The 18,294-nt window shown below is 43.9% G+C and overlaps 1 long non-coding RNA gene across 1 annotated transcript in view; it reads left to right on the top strand.

Annotated features, from left to right (window-relative positions):
• LOC127696566 (uncharacterized) overlaps positions 1-18,294 on the top strand; it is a 50,410-nt gene that overhangs the window by 14,485 nt on the left and 17,631 nt on the right. The window contains exons 2-3 of the long non-coding RNA XR_007980241.1: positions 7,291-7,368; positions 9,912-10,002. This is a non-coding gene — a long non-coding RNA (uncharacterized LOC127696566). The remainder of the gene's footprint in view (positions 1-7,290; positions 7,369-9,911; positions 10,003-18,294) is intronic.

Below are 18,294 nucleotides of genomic sequence, written 5' to 3'. Positions count from 1 at the left end.
ACTCACACATGCACTCACACTCACACATGCACTCACTCACATGCACTCACACATGCACTTACACTCTCACACATGCACTCACACTCACACACACTCACACATGCACTCACACTCTCTCACACACGCATGCACTCACACTCACACATGCACTCACACTCACATGCACTCACACACACACACTCACACATGTACTTACACTCTCACACATGCACTCACACTCACATACTCACACATGCACTCACACTCTCTCACACACTCACACATGCACTCACACACATGCACTCATTCTCTCACACATGCACTCACTCACACACACTCACACATGCACTTACACTCTCACACATGCACTCACACTCACACACTCACACATGCACTCACACTCACACTCACACATGCACTCACACTCTCTCACACACTCACACATGCACTCACACTCTCGCACATGTACTCACTCACACATACTCACACTCACACACACTCACACATGCACTCACACTCTCTCAGACATTCACACATGCACTCACACTCACACACATGCACTCACACACACTCACACATGCACTCACACTCACAATGCACTCACACACACTCACACATGCACTCACACTCACAATGCACTCACACTCACACACACTCACATATGCACTCACACACTCTCACACAATGCACTCACATACTCACATACACACTCACTCTCACATACTCACACATGAACTCACACTCACATATGCACTCACACTCACACACACTCACATATGCACTCACACACACTCTCACACAATTCATTCACACTCTCACACACTCACACACACAGTCACTCTCACACACTCACACATGCACTCACACTCTCTCACATGCACTCACACAGGACTGAAGTAGAGGCAGAAAAGCAATTCTTCTGATGAGCTGCCTTTTTCAGAAAGGAAACCAAAATGGGTTCTGAAATGCAGATGGCTACAGGATTCCAAAGAGAATTTGAAAGTGAACAAAAAGGATTTTGGGAAATGACTATACAAAAGACCAAGAGCCATATAGAGGAGGCATCAGGTGCCTCTAACCCAGAAATGGCAGCTGTCCATTCCCACCACCAGCCTTTTCTCTCACACACCCACTCTGCTCACACACCCACTGCTCACACACACACCCACTCTGTTCCCACTAGGTTGCTAAGAGGGAATCTTAAGGCTCCATAGAGTCCTCTCCTTACATAGTTTCATGTTCCTGGATTGGCTCACAAAGAACTTTTGCTCTGTCTCTCTTGTTCTAAGTTGTGCTGTTGACTCAGAATCCAAGCACTGCTGGTGTAAACATTGCACTTGGGTTCTTTTGCAGCCCTAATTTTGATCTATAGACTCCCCTCCTGTTCTCCCTTTTCTCTTTATAAGTTATATGGTGATAACAATTATTAGTAATTATTAAAATAATAATCTCTGGGTCATTATTATTTTGCCATACCATGTCATGGATCAATCCTAGGCCCTTCTACCTGCTAACCAACTGCTCTACCAGTGAGGTACCTCCTTAGCTCTTATCATTAATTTGAGAAGAAAATGATTCACATATCCTATCAACTTTCCCATGGGCCATCTTACTCTAATCTTGCGTATTATCTGTAACATGATAGCAACTGACCCTAGAGGCTTGATCAGCTACATGTTAAAGTTAAGTATAGTTTTAGGTTTTGCTTCGTTTTGTTTTGGAGACAGGGTCTCACTGTGGATCCCTGGATGGCCTAGAACTCACTGTGTAGACCAGGCTGACTTTGAACGCATAGAGATCCGATTCATGAGTGCTGGGATTAAAGGTGTGTGCCACAGACCCCCCCACCTCTGCATGTTTGGGTCTTTAGCTAGGATACTCTTACAAATGCCGTGTTCTTCCTACTATACCACTTTTGGGAGCTGGTTGTCTTCTATGATGTGGGGTTTTCTCTGTGCCAGCTGGGACCATTCCTTTTAATGTTGCACACCCCCTTTTAACCTAAAGACTTTAGAGGTCATTGGTTAACATGGCCTGTGTGGCTCTATGTCGTTTATTTAGATGGCACAAGACGGCCGAGTTCTACTCACTGCACTCCTTGTCAACTCAGTAGCTAGAGTGCAGTTCAGGAGAGGGCGGTGCTGAACTGGGTGTGGGGCTCCATTCCTATGACATCTGCACCTGGGAACTGAGGCGCAGCTGGTGAACGCTAACCAAACTGGGCTACTCCATGAGACTCAGCTCCAAAGGAAAGGAAGAAGGGAAAGAAGGGAGGAAGAGAGGGGAGCAATGGCGGCAGGGATGAAGGGAAGTAAGAAGAAGCTTACCAAGAAGTGACCTCTTAGGTCACTAAGAGGTGGCAACATGGGAAGGCAGGATATGTGCTGGATTCTCTGCCTTTGTTCATGAGTTTACAGAAAATGGAGTTTTTTGGGGGTTTTTGGTTCTTTTTGGCACCCCACCAAGCTCATCCATGGGGTTTTTCTTTTTCTTATATCATCATTCACTCACAGATCTAGATATTTTGCATGTTTTTCATTACAGTGACACACACTCTCTCTTTCTGTGTGTGTGTATGTGTGCACACGAGTGCGTGCATGTGTGTGTGTGTGTGTGTGTGTGTGTGCATGTGGAGCACAAAGGTTGGTCTTAGGTATCTCTCTCGGTTGCTCTCCTCCTAATTTTTAAGACAGAATCTCTCACTGAACTTCACACTTACATGACTCTAGCACTCAGGTAAAAGACGCACACTCACTAAGTTTTTTCTTTTTTACCCTGGGGCTCTAAACTCAGGGCCTCATGCTTGTTTATCAAGCACTGTGCTAATGGAACTATCTCCTATCCCCTGTAGCGACAGTTTTAACATTCAAGTTAGCCTAGCTCTGATTAGTGGGACTCTCTTCTTAGCTTCAAATTCAGTGGGCAGGCCATGATGACCCCCTGTAGCTAGGAAGTTCTGAATGGAGCAACAGAATGGTCTAGCCTCATGGCACCAGCTACTTCACCAAGAAGCCCTGATCTTTCCAATTAGGAATCAGCATTTGGAAGACACCTTGGGTGCTGTACGGGATTTTGGAGTGAGCTATACATTAGAAGAGAAGTGACTGACAGTAGGCCCATGCTCTAGTTGAACCAGCCATCAAATAATAGATGTCTAATGCCAAATAAGCATGAGAAAAACACATATAAACAGTCTGGGAGACAACGTTATATCCAAGGATTGGGGGTGGATAAGTCAGGCACAACGAAATATTGCTGGAGTCAAGGGACAAGAGTTCGTTGAAGAGGAATGAGCCATAGAACTAGGCAGGCAAGGTGTGACGCAAGGGGATCCTGGGCAGAGCAAAGAACAAAAGCCAAGCCAAGCAGCAAAGTGCATGGCGTGCTCGAAGAGTCCGATTTGCTTCATTTCCTCTGACAGGGTCAGTGGATTTAGAGAGCGGCCAAGTGCCACAGACATAATGTATCTGGACTTCAAAAGCGCATTCGTCTAGTCCTCTCACAATATCACAGTGGACAACATGGAGAAATGTGGACTAAACGATAGTACCATTAGATGAATTAACAACATTTAGGTGAATGATGCTGATTAGTAGATTGATGTTGGCCTAGGGAACGGCCTCAAGTGAAGTGACAGAGGCCTCTGTCTGCCTGAACCTTTTTCAACAATCTGGTAAATGCATAGGGCCAGTCTTTAACGAATGTGCTGGTTGTCTGGTACCTTGGGATTTGAGTAGTTTTAGTGACAATGTCTGTATTCAGGTAGATCGTGTCAGGTTCAATTGATCTCAGTTTTTTGAGACTCTTCTCTCACTGAACCTAGAACTTACTGGTTGGCTAGACTGGTTGGTCATCAGGCTCTACAGATAAAATTTCTGGAGATGAAACTGAATTTTCAGAACCAAGTTAAAGATTAAGCATGCAATACTTAGAGACATTGTCTTAGGGTTTTACAACTGTGAACAGAAACCATGACCAAGGCAACTCTAATAAGGACAATATTTAATTAGGGCTGGCTTACAGGTTCAGAGGTTCAGCCCATCATCATCAAGGAGGGAGCAGGGCAGCATCCAGGCAGGCATGGTGCAGGAAGAACTGAGAGTTCTACATCTTCCTCTGAAGGCTGCTAGGAGAAGACTGACTTCCAGGAAGTTAGGATGAGGGTCTTATAGCCCATGCCCACAGTGACACACCTACTCCAACAAGACCACACCTCAAATAGTGCCACTCCCTGGGCTAGGCACACTCAAACCACCACATTCCACTCCCTGGCCCCATAGACGTGTTCAAACATATGAGTCTATGGGGCCATACCGAAACATAGCATAATACAAAATACATTAGTCCAACTTCCAAAGTTTCTATAGTCTATAGCAATCTCAACAATGTTAAATGTCCACAGTTCAAAGTCTCTTCTGAAAGCCATCCAATTATTTAATTGTAATCCCTAGAGCAAGACAGGAAACCAACTAGGCAAACTTCAGACTCTGCATCTCCATGTCTGATGTCAAAGTGATCTTCAGATCTCCAATTCCTTCTCCTGGGCTGGTTCTACTCCTGTTTCTTCCATCGATATCCCATGGCTCTGGCATCTCTAACATCTTGGGGTCTCCAAGGCAACTTCAACTTTACAGCTTCTTGTTCTAACGTCTGGGATCCACACACAATCTTCTGGACTTCTCAAAAGGACTTGGGTCGCTTGAGATCTGCCCTGTGTAGCACTCTGGGGCTTTGGTTGACTCCACTGCATTTGTGGCTGCAGTTGCTGGAGGTCATCCCATGGTACTGCCATCTCTAACACTCTGGGGTTTCTTACTGCAAATAGACTTCACCAATAGTCTCTCATAGATTCTCTTTATGATGCTAAGCCTCAATTTCTTTGCATGACCCCTTCAGTCCTGGACCTTCAACTGCAACTGAGGCTGCACCTTTACCAATAGCCTTCCCTGGCCTCTCACAGTACCATGCCTCAACTGCTCTTTATGACCCCTTCATGCCTTTAAAACCAGTACCACCTGGGTGACTCTTACACATTACCAAGTACAGCTATAGCATGAGGCACAACCTAAGTTATATCTGGAACACAGCTTCTTTGTGCTCTCAGAAAACACTTCCCAGAAGATTTCACCTCAGTGATGCTGGTCTCTTCTAAATCACCACTAATTTTGTAGATCCAGAAAACCAGCAGCAATTGTCCCAGTAGTTTCCTTTTCCTCTTGCCTTTAAAGCCAGACACACAGCTGAGGTTGCCAAAGTTCTGTTGCTTGCTGGGGCTGGAACATATCCCCCTTGTTCTTTTATATCATGACTAGTTTTCTCTTTTCCAACCCCTTCACACTGCCTATCTTGGCAGTCCTGGAACTTGCTCTGCAGAGTGATCTTGGACTCAGAGATCTGCTTGCCTCAGTCTCCTGTAATTAAAAGCATGTCGTACCTTGCCTGGGCCTAAGATTTTTAAGGCCACTATGCCTCAAGATCTCCACATCAAGAGCTAGGTCAGAAACTTGTCTTCCAGTCTCAAGATCTTGATCATAGTTGTGCCCTCAATTTCTGGATTGTAGTTCATTGCAGATGTAATCAAGTTGACAAGCAGAAATATCCATCACAGACATCCAGATGACCTGAGCACGTATGGTCAGCAGAGTCCTCGAGGAAGATCTGGGAGTTTCAGTCTGCATATTGCGTTTTTAGACCAGACCTCACTCTTGCTAGCCAGGGGCTCTACCACTGAGCTAAATCTGTATGCTTTTCATGGCGCACTATTAATGTATGATAATAGTAAAGTGTAAGGATGCTGGTGTGTGTATGTGTGTGTGTGGTGTATGTGTGTGTATGTTTGTGTGTGGGTGTGTGTCTATTTGTATATATATGTATGCGTGTGTGAGAGGAGTGTTTATACGTGTGTGAGAGGAGTGTGTATATATGTGTGGTATGTGTGGTGTGTATGTATGTGTGGTTTGTATGTGTTGTGTGTATGTGTGTGTGTGTGTGTTGTATGTGTGTATGGTGTGTAAGCATGAGAATACTGGCCAAACATGGGCCATGCAGACTAATTGCAGAGAATCGGTTTACAAGCTGGCACACACAGGGCCTTATAAATAGGAAACTTTCAAGAATCATAAACCTGGAAGCAAAGAAGCCCCAAGAGTGAAACAGTCTTAGAGCCTCACACAAAAGACAAGAATACTCCTTTTCCAGCACCCACCTAAGGCATCAAAAGAGTGCAGCCACCGCATAGGGACCAGTGGGAAACAGGTTTCTGCTCCATGGCCGAGCCTTCTAAAGCAGTGGTTCTCAACTTTCCTATTGCTGTGACACTTTCATACAATTCCTTATCTTATGGTGACCCCAAACATAAAATTATCTCATTACTACTCCACTCTTGCTATATACTCCACTACTATACTCTTGCTACTGTTATAAATCATAATGTAGGTATCTGATAAGTGACCCCTGTGGAAAGGGTCATTCAACCCCTAAAGGGATCTTGACTTCTCGACTCACAGATTGAGAACCACTGTTCTAGAAAAAGCCGTCTCCACAGGCAACGAGCCAGTAAGACTGCTAAGGACAGTTCAGGATCCTAACATGGGGGGATGTGGGGGGCGGGACTTATGGCCATTGAGATATTCTTCATTCTTAGAAGCACAGAACTTCCTCCTTCTCATCCTCCTCTGTTTGAGAGGAGAACAGCTTTCCTCCTGCTGAAGCTGGGCTAGTCTCAGGAGCAACAGGACTTCTAAATGAAGGTCATGAAGAACCCTTGGTGTTTCCACAGAGGCTCACTCTGTGAGGAAGCCCCGGGAGCTGTGAAGGGGGCCTGGTAGGAGGAGGAGACAGAACAGTTCCTGCCAAGCTCAGCTGGTCCAGCTCCCAGACATTGCAGTCAGGGTAGCTGAAGTCCCAGACAACACCCAAGACAGAGCAAGCTCAGGTCAAAGTCCTATTTGACAGCAAAATGAATCATTGCTTTATATTCAGCCACGACAATTTGTGGTCCTCTAAAGAATAAGATACCAAGTAAACTATCTTACCTCGTTGGACATCAATTTTCAACCAATAAATGAGGGAACCCAATATTTTCTAAGGTTTCCTTTGCTGTGTTAACGTCTCCTGGTGAGACATCAGTAAATATCTCTTCACCCTTTAAAGCCACAACAGATCAAACTAATGATTCCACCTAAGTCTAACTTGGTGAGCCAATGATTTGATCGTGTATTACAAGACAGTGCGTGAAGGGACTTACTTGTCGGAACATGATTAAGTCCTTCCTCCTCCCCCCCCTGAAGTCCCCCCCCTTATATCTTCTAGAACCCCCCAAGTCCACATGTGACTGGAGCAGAATTACAAACAGCAGGGAGAGAGTTTCAAGCTGTGCTGGAATCTCAGGTAAGAGTCTAATTGTTTAATTCCTACCCCCACTCTTTTCCTGGGGATATTCAGCAGGCTGGATCTTGCCAGCAGGTCACACACAGCAACTCTGCCTAAGATGGTAATGGCCATTTGTGATGGAAGAGAGTATCTACACCTATCCACGCTGCTGGCCTCTGCAATAAACATTTGTGGTCCCCAGATTCCTTTCCATCCTTGAGGCCCCAAAGAGCTCTTGATTATAAGTTTATCTTTTGATACTTTCAATATTAGAAATAAAAACTGAGGGGGAAGAAACTTATAATATTCACCTAGCACTTTATTTAAAAATAATAATAAAGCCCACCGAGTGTTAACACAATTAACATACTTAGATGAAATAATATTTTTAAGTACATTAAAATAATAGCATTGTTCTGCATTTTGCCAATTTCTTAGTATTTGGTCTAGTAAGGAGACTGCTGTATATACATATTGTCTGTACATTCAAAGTATTGCAGGATCGCATGCCAAGTAAACTTTAGAAAATTCCGCTCTGTATTCAAGAGAGAGGTAGCAAGGTAAAACGAATTATTTTTATTATTATTTTTTTGTGTTGAATAAATATACTTTTTTATTCAGTATATTCTTTATTTACATTTCAAATGATTTTCCCTTTTCTGGCTCCCCACTCCCCAAAAGTCCCATAAGCCCTCTTCCCTCCCCCTGTTCCTCCATCTACTCCTTCCCATTTCCCTGTTCTGGTATTCCCCTATACTGCTGCACTGAGTCTTTCCAGAACCAGGGGCCACTCCTCCGTTCTTCTTTGACATCATTTAATATGTGGATTATGTCTTGGGTACTTAAAGTTTCTAGGGTAATATCCACTTATCAGTGAGTGCATACCATGATTGATCTTTTGAGACTGGGTTACCTCACTTAGTATGATGTTCTCCAGCTCTATCCATTTGTCTAAGAATTTCATGAATTCATTGTTTCTAATGGGGTTCAGAGTTAAACAAAATTTTCACATGAAGAACTTCGGAGGGCTGAGAAGCGCCTTAAGAAATGTTCAACATCATTAATCATTAGGGAAATGCAAATCAAAACAACCCTGAGATTTCACCTCACACCAGTCAGAATGGCTAAGGTCAAAAACTCAGGAGACAGCAGGTGTTGGCGAGGATGTGGAGAAAGAGGAACACTCCTCCACTGCTGGTGGGATTGCAAGATGGTGCAACCACTTTGGAAATCAGTCTGGCGGTTCCTCAGAAAACTGGACATGACACTTCCAGAGGACCCTGCTATACCACTCCTGGGCATATACCCAGAGGATTCCCTGGCATGTAATAAGGACACATGCTCCACTATGTTCATAGCAGCCCCATTTGTAGTAGCTAGAAGCTGGAAAGAACCCAGGTGTCCCTCAGCGGAGGAATGGATACAAAAAATGTGGTATATTATTTTTATAATTATGAAAACAGCTACAGCTTCACTGACACACCTCCTCCCAGTACTAGTGACTTCCAGAGGGCTCCATATCCCGTACTTAAGAGAGAGTACTCTGGGCCAAGCATAGTAGTGCATGACTTCAATCCCAGCATTTGGGAGTCAGAGGTGGGTGGATCTCTTAGAGTTCATGGCCAGCCTGGTCTACCTACTGAGTTTCAGGACAACATGGCAGCCAGGGATCTGTAGAGAAATCCACCTCCCCCTCAGAAACGCACCAGTACTCTAAACAACTGCTGTGCAAAATTCAAGGTTTGGGAGGAATTTATATTTCAACAAGGATTAAATCTCCCTCAGGAGCCTTGGTCTCTCATAGAGCACTCAGAAATGCGGTAGGTCCTTTATTTGACTTGCTGTTCTGGGTTGCTCTGCTCAAGACCAAAGCTGCTGAGAGTCTATGGCCACAGGATGAACCTGTGAGGCTCAGAAAAGGGGAAAACAAAGAGACTCAGGCCAATAGTGCAGCATAAAACAGCCTTGACCTCTGACGCTCCTAATTCCAACCTCCGCAGTGCCTGGATTGCAGGTGTCTCCTCACCACATCCTGTTTTATATGATGCTGGAAATCTAACCCAGGGCTTCAGTGTGTGCTGAGCGAGCATCCTTCCTACTAGACTGTATCTGCATTCTCTCTCTCCCTTTTATTTATTCATATTTGCCTTGCTGGTCCCAGGAGCTACTAAGCACATTTTCTACCACTGAGTGATACCGCCACCACCCCCATTCCGTCTCCTTCACCTTAACAGAATGTCTCTTTTGTTTGGTGGACAGAGACAGGCCCAAGGAGAAATTAGACAAGAACTCAAGACTACTAACTCTCATTGCCCCCACTTTCAGCAATTAGATGTGGTTCTCCATCATATTATAAAATATACTGAGACTATTGTATGCTTGTTTATTTTAATTAAATCATTGAAAATCAGAAATGATATCATATCTAGACTTTCCTAGCAATGTAGAGACTTCCCAGAACTTGTAGCTGCATATTTTTTGTGTAATTGCATTGTGCTAATCAACTAAAATGGCCGGGTAGAAATGTTAATAAATAAACATAGTTATAATTATAATCCTAGACATAGCCCATTGCCAAGGACCTCAAGAAGTCATTGAATCCATCCCTCTGCCTCCAGGCCTGCTCGCTCCTCCAATCAATTCTTGATAAAGGTAAGGTCATAAATGTTCTACAGTGGGTCTTTTTACATTGTGCTCTGTATGTTTTAGCATGCACACAAAAGATAGCAATGGATTCAAGCTATTTACAAAACAGTAAAGATGATCAAGATAAAAATGTGTTTGTAATAAGATGTAACTTATCAAATAAGCCTTTTTTTTTCCTGGAAACAAAGTACATCACACATTTTAATTAAACACACATAAACCTACTAAATTTATATGGACTAGATATGATTCTAAATCCTGATGGCTGAGTTATAGAATTTTATTTACTTACTTTTTTTTAATTTTTTTTTTTTGGAGATGGGGTCTTGCTACGCATGCTGGTTAGTTTTATGTCAACTTGATACAAGTTAGAGTCATCTAAAAGGAGGGAATCTTGATGAAGAAAATGTCTCTGTAAGATCAGGCTGTACGGCATTTTCTTAATTGGGGATTGACGGGGGATGGAGGGTGGTGCTATCTCTGGGCTGGTGGTCTTGGGTTCTACAATAAAGCAGGCTGGGAAAGTCATAGGAGCAAACCAGTAGGAAAACTTCCTGCATCAAAGTTCCTGCCCCTGACTTTCTTCAATGATGAACAGAGCAGTGGAAGTATAAGCCAAATTAACCCCTTCCTCCACCAACTTCCTTTTGGTCATGGTGTTTTATCATACCAATAATACCCTAAATAGGACACTATGTAACCTAGGCCAACCTAGAATTTACTATGTAGTCCAGGATAGTCTTAAACCCACACACAGTTCTGCTGTACCATGCCCCACAGTGCTAAGATTACAAGCACTGGTCCACAAGATTGTGGACCACCACAACCACCTGAGGGTTTTAATCTAGTTCTACTGGAAGCAAAGTATGTTTAGTGTGTGTTTTTAAAGTTTTGGAATTTTAAAGATATAGGCACTGTGACATTTATACCTACAGGAGAATGTTAAGAATTACCGTATTTGTACCAGATTAGAGAACCCTTTTTATTACCTTAAAAATGAGGTGATTTATGAAAGAATGTCAAAAGACTGCATGTTAAATGATAACCTTTTTGCTTGGGCTCTGTGTCAGTTTCTAAAATAGTAATTACAGTGTCTGAGGTGCCCCCTAAAATACTAAGATAGTCTTCTGAGGACCTGTGGTTGTGAGTCATTGAAACACTTGGCCAGAATGCTTGTAGCTTGGGGTCAGAGCTTAACCATGCAGCTGATCAGAGAAGAATTATTCTCCAGGAGACAGGGCATGTGGAGACATATGCTACACTTCCTTTCTCCTAGTGCCATTCTCTGTACCAGAGCAGAACTTCCAGGCCTTGTCTGTCTCCAGTGAGCAAGCATTTGCAGGTCCAGTCAGGCTGACATTAAGGCCAGTTGAATAAATTTCCACATCACTGAAATGTCCCATTTGAAAAATATCTCCATAAAGACTACCTCCCACCTACACAAGTGCACGCACATGCACACACACACACACATACACACACGCACACACACACACACACACAAACCACTCCCCAAACAGCTCCTCCTCTCCTGAGGACTTTTGTTTTGGGAAAATACCCTTGAACTTAAGTCTAAAGAAGAGGGGTCAGCTGGTGGTGCCTTGCTGAAACAGAGACCTTCCCCCAAATCTCTTGTCAAATGGATTCCAGATTGGACACTGAGAATGGACGGAGTTTGGAGACAGGGTAAGGATATAGAACCAAAAACACAATCCAAAAAAAGGTCAATAGAGTGAGGCTGGGTAGATGGTTCCGTGGGCAAACTGTTGGCTATACAAGCATGCAGTCCTGAAGTTTGGATACCTAACACTGATATCAAAAGGCTGAGCATTGCCCTGGTTAGGGTTTCTATGGCTATGATGAAACACTATGACCAAAAAGCAAGTTGGGGAGGAAAGGGTTTATTCAGCTTACACTTCCACAGCACTGGTCATCATTAAAGGAAGTCAGGACAGAAATTCAAGCAGGGCAGGAACCTGGAGTTAGAAGCTGATTCAGAAGCCATGGAGGGTTCTCTGTATGGCACGAGGTGCTGCTTACTGGCTTGTTCACCATGCCTTGCTCGGTCTATCTTCTAAAACCTAAGACCACAAGCCTAGGGATGGGTACCACCCAAAAAGGACTGTGCCTTCCCCCATCAGTAACTAATCAATAAAATGCCTTACAGCCTGATCTTATGGAGACATTTCCTCTACTGAGGTTCCCTCCTTTCAGATAACTCTAGTTTGTGTATCAAGTTGATATAAGACTAGCCAGCACAAGAATGGCGGTGCCTGTGTCTATAACCCTGGTGCTGGGGTGCTGGGGGGATGGAACAGATAGGTTAATGCTGAAGGCTCGCTGGACAGCTAATCCAGATTAAAAAGTAAGCTCTAAATTCAGTGAGAGACTTTGTCACAAAAATTAAATGGAAAGCGAAACATTAAAAGTAAGTGGAGAAATACATCCAACACTGACTTCTGGCCAGGATAGGTAAACACACACACACACACACACACACAGAGAGAGAGAGAGAGAGAGAGAGAGAGAGAGAGAGAGAGAGAGAGACCTAACTTTTGCAAAGGATTTAGTTAAAAAGATGAAAAAATAAAGGGTGACTGAAGAGGAAATTCTTGCAAGCAGTATATCTGGCCAACATCCTGTATCTGCAATAGATAGAGAACTCTCAAAACCCAATCTGAAAACAAAAGCCAATTAGTAAGTGGGAAAGGACATTTCATTAGGGAGGAGACACAACAGGCACATAAACACATTAACAAGTGTTCAACATCGTTAGCCATTAGGGAAATTAATTAAAAATACAATAAGATATCACTGTGAACCTATTAAGCAACTAAAATTTTTTGGTTATGCATGTTGTGTACATGCACGTGTGCATGGGTGCTCGCATGCATATAAGCACGTCTGTGTTTGCACGAGCACGTGAACATGTGTGCATGTGTGTGTGAAGGCCAGAGGTAGACAATTGTGTCTTCCTTGATCAAGCTCTTCCTTGTGTACTGAGGCAAGCCCTCTTGCTGAACCAGGGACTGATTGGCCTGTCTAGTCAGCAGTTCACCCTGGGATCCACTGTGGTCATCGCCTGGGCACTGGCATGACAGGAAGACTGGCACGCATACCCACTTGGCATTTTTATGGGTATGGGGATCGAAACTCAGTTACTGCACAACAGACACTGTCATCCATTAAGCCACCTCCCAGGCCTCTAAAATATTTTGGAATGTAATAATAACACTAAATTCTTTGAAAGACCCCCAAGAAAACAGATCTCTTTGGGAACGTACATTTTCTGGTTTAAGCCATTGCTTATAAAACTAAACATGTACTTGCAACAAACCTGACAGCTACCCTCTTGACCCACAAAAGACATATAAACCGGTACTCACCAAGGGATTTTGCTTGTGATAGCCCAAACCTGAAGACAACCCTCATGCCTTTGACATGTGATGGGGTAAAACAGTCATACACGCACACCTTAGACTTCTGTAGAAAAATGAGAATGAGGAAAGCACGGGGCATACGGCACCCACTCTTGAGACAATAAGCATCGCACAATTCTGCTTCTTAAACATACTTACTGTCACGAAGCTACAGACAGGTCGACGGACACGAAAGGGGCAGCAGTGGAACAAACATGAAGAGGCTCACAGGCTGTCCTGTGGGGAGGGAAGAGTTAACTAGGTTGATAGTTACAAGAATCTGGGGCTAGATTAAAATCTCATAGAATTAAAACAAAGAATGGATGCATTGGCCAGCGGTAACAAGTGGACCTGGAAGAGGGCTGGTCAGTTAGGAATGCTCACTGGGCAGGCAATCAGAAGGATGGTAGTTTAGATCTCAGCACCCATGGGCCAAACTGTGCATCCTACAAATGTCTGTAGCCTCAACTCCGGGGGATCCCACAACCCTCTTCTGGCCTCTATAAAACCAAAGCCTTGTGAGTGAATGTATCCACACAGGCATAAATAAATAAATAAATAAATAAATAAATAAATAAATAAATTGCAAAGAAACACACATGAAGAAGTATCCATAAAGTTGTGGAACCTGGGTGAGGTCTGTGGTCTGTTTGCATTTTTGCACCAATGTTTATTTCCTGGTTTTACACTGTACTACAGATACCCAAGATGCCCTCACTGGAGGAAGCTGAGGGAAAGCTATATTGGACTCTATGTATTATATTTTTAACCTCAGATGTTTAATTCTTTTAAACATGAAAGTAGAAGAAAAGGGGCTGAGATCTGGATCAAGGAGAAAAGTGTTTGCCTAGCCAAGGGGAGACAGGCTGGAGCCACAGGCACAATCCAGCCCGGAAGAGGTGGAGCCAGCAGGATCTCTGGAGCTCCCTGGCCAGCTGGTTGCTCCCAGTTAGTGGGCTGAAGGTTCCCTGAGAGAACCTGCCTCAAAAAGTAAGGCAGACTCGAGCTGAGGAAACACCTGCTATCCAACTCTGGCCTCTACACACATGCACACACACAAATATGAACACATGTACACACACACAAAAGAGAAAAAAGTTAGAGGGACAGACCCACAGACAAACTGTCTCACACTATGACACGCCCTTCCTCCTCATCCCCCCTGTTCTTCCTCCTCTTCTTGCTCCTTGTCCTTCTTTTTCAGATATTAGAGACTGAACCCAACATCCTGCGCATGCTAAGCAAGTGTTCTCTCATTGAACTTTAACTCCTAAGCTTCTTTCTTCATTTAAAGATATTTAAATTAATACACATACACATAAATATACATCATATACATATACATACACACACACACACACACACACACATATACATATACATATGAAAACTATGGTGTACTAAAACTCCCTAAACTGGCTGGTTTTGTGTGTTTGTCAACTTGACACAGGCTGGTGTTTTCACAGAAAAAGGAGCTTCAGTTGGGGAAGTGCCTCCATGAGATCCAGCTGTGGGACATTTTCTCAATTAGTGATCAAGGGGAGAGAGCCCCTTGTGGGTGGTGCCACCCCTGGGCTGGTAGTCTTGGGTTCTATAAGACAGCAGGCTGAACAAGCCAGTAAGAAACATCCCTCCATGGCCTCTGCATCAGCTCCTGCTTCCTGACCTGCTTGAGTTCCAGTCCTGACTTCCTTTAGTGATGAATAGCAATGTGGAAGTGTAAGCTCAATAAACCCTTTCCTCCCCAACTCGCTTCTTGAGCGTGCTGTTTGTGCAGGAATAGAAACCTAAGACACTCCCCTCTGCCTCTTCTGGGACTTTGGACTGTTCACAATTGTGATTTTTCTCCTGAGCACCTGGCAGAAAGCATCCCCTGACCCATAAGATGTTAGGACCTTAAATTTTGCTATGGCCAAGGACATGTGAACAGCTATGACACTAATCACTTCTATAAGAAAGTTTGAAGCCAGAGTATGATTGTTAGTGCCTTGAGTAACACAGGCTGTGACAACCGGCCTCGAGATGAGGTGCAAGTGGAGAGTAGACTGTGCAAGGTTATGCTGCTCCAGAGATCTGGGAGCTCTCCTGGCAGATCCATGTGAACTGAAAAGAAAGAAAAAAATGATTTGACCTTTCGAAAGTCAACTTGGCAGGGCTGGTTCTTTCTTTTGATATAGGAATTCAACTTTTGAAGTAGCTATCCCTATTAACTCGTGAAACACTATCCAAAACTTCAAGCACCAAGATGCTGAACAAGAGATTGTTACAATAAGGGAGTCCTGCAAGTGAGAATACCCTTCATATGCACACGCACTCATACATGTACACGGGTGCATGCCCAGGCTCTCTCTCTCTCTCTCTCTCTCTCTCTCTCTCTCACACACACACACACACACACACACACACACTAGTGGAAAAATTGTAGCCATAATGCTTTTGTGCGTTATGTAACACTCTGTTAATCATATGCTGATTTCTCTGCCCTCATATCTTGTTTCAATCCAGACACAGAATGGTAATACTTAGGTCAAGAATCTCCCTGTAGCCGGGCGGTGGTGGCGCACGCCTATAATCCCAGCACTCTGGGAGACAGAGGCAGGTGGATTTCTGAGTTCGAGGCCAGCCTGGTCTACGGAGTGAGTTCCAGGACAGCCAGGGCCACACAGAGAAACCCTGTCTCAAAAAAAACCAAATCCAAAAAAAAAAAAAAAAGAATCTCCTGATCTCCTGTCTCAAGTTTGTGCAAACAATTCTTACCATTTTTCTCTGCGTGTCTATAAATGCTGATCACCCAATGGCTGGGCAGAAGAGAGAATAAGGTGGGACTTCCACCATCCAGGGGAGGGAGAGAGGAGGAGTTTGAACTCTGAGGCACAGAGGAAGGAGTCTGGAAAGGGATCATGAAGATCCACCTGAAGCCCAAAGAGCCAGACCAACAATAAGATTCAAATTCAGGCATCGTGAGGGATGTTGGCTGGGAGGTAGCCAGTTAGCTTAGGGAAATGGATAGATGCCGTTTAACCATCCAGATGTTGAGATGAAGCCTTGAAACACACCTTCATCTTTCTTTGTTGTTATTGGGAACTAGCTAGGATAAAGAAATACGGCTGCTATATTAATTTATAACTTAAACGTTATTAGAAGTTACATTTACAAAAAATAACGGATTAAGATAATAAAGCAAAGCAGATCTCAGATGAGCACAACAAAATGCTGCAACTGTGTTTCCTTGCAGCCAGAGGATCATGGGAGTGTGAGCATCCTCCCAGGAGGCCAGCAACAGTGGTCTCTTGTTAAAATTGTGAGCAACATTTCCTTCCTTGTACTTTTCTGAGACTTCCACTGATTCTCTTTAAACATGTTACGTTATAACAGTCAACAGAAAAGACACAAACGTTGGTTGCTTTGCTTATATTCTATGTAGCAAATGTGATGCAGAACTGCAGGGAGTGGGAGGAGCTTTCTCTCTCCTTCCAGATTTAAATAAAGAATTTAGCAAGATGCCATTCGGATTTTCCCCCCCTTCAGCATGGCAAAGCCCTTTGGCCCAGCCCGGAGATCTAATGATGGACTGTGATTCATTCTTACCATTACAGCTATAATCTCCTCCTCAGCTATCTGGAAATTAAGTCCTGAAACCCTGGCCTGCACCCTCACTTCTAAGAGGAATCTTGTCACTGTACCCAGATAGAATAGAACACTGGCTGAAGGCGGAAATGCTGCCATGGGACTCTAAGCTGGCTCAACAGCTCCGTGCTTAGTATGGCCCTGAGCAGGTCAGTCTGCCTTGGTCAGTTTAAGTTTTCATGTGTGAAGAGAAGTTGTATTAGGGTTTTGTTTTTAAAACAAAGAAACCAAAATCAAACACACACAATATCTCTCATAAACACACAAACACACACACATTCTCTCTCTCACACACACACACACACTCAAATTAACACTCACACACATGTACACTGTCTCACACACACTCTCTCTCTCTTTCTCTCTCTCTCTCTCTCACACACACACACATACACACACACACACACACACACACCCCTCAAGTTATAGTAGCTCTCAGAGTTTAAGGAACAGCAGTAGAACACTAATAAGCTCGTTTCAGACACTGCTTAAGTGGTTCTCAGCCCTGACCCTGGGAACTATTTCTCCTTGCCTAGGTTATATATTGCCACAGTTTCTGTCAGGCTCTCCCCAGAAAGTGGCATGGTACATTGCAAGACCAGAAACAAAACAAAACAAACCCAGAACTCTCTCCTACAGGGCATAGATATGTCAGCTTTTACCCCCACAAGGGCTTCTTTAAAAAAAAAAAAGACACTAAAATATTTTTATGATTATCTTATGTGCATGAGTATTTTTCTTATATGTATGCCTGTGCAACACATGTGTGCATAGTGCCTGCAGAAGTCAGAAGAGGATGTCAGATCTCCTGGAACTGGTTACGGTTGGTTGTGAGCCGCCATGAGGTTGCTGAGAATCAAGTCCTCTGGAAGAGAGGCAAGTGCTTTTATCCATGGGACCACCTCTCTGGCACCTTAAAAATCTATTCATGTGCCTGTGCCTGTGCCTGTGCCTGTGCCTGTGCCCGTGCCTGTGCCATGTCTCTGTGTGAATATATGATGTGTGTGAGTGCAGTACCCATGGAGCCCAGAAAAGGTGGGATCCCCTAGAGCTGGAATTACAGGCAGTTGTGAGCTGTTTGTCATGGGGGCTGGGAATGGAACCCGGGTCCTCCATTAGAGCACCAAGTGCTCCTAACTATCGAGCCTTCTCTCCAACCACATCCCCACAGAGTTGTTTGTTTGCTTGGTTTTTTGTTAACATTTTGTTTTTATTACTTAAAAGTGTGTGTGTGTGTGTGTGTGTATGTGTG

This window comes from Apodemus sylvaticus, chromosome 11 (assembly GCF_947179515.1).
Source record: "Apodemus sylvaticus chromosome 11, mApoSyl1.1, whole genome shotgun sequence".
NCBI classification, from domain to species: Eukaryota; Metazoa; Chordata; class Mammalia; order Rodentia; family Muridae; genus Apodemus; species Apodemus sylvaticus.
This window is presented reverse-complemented; position numbering and strand designations above follow the sequence as displayed.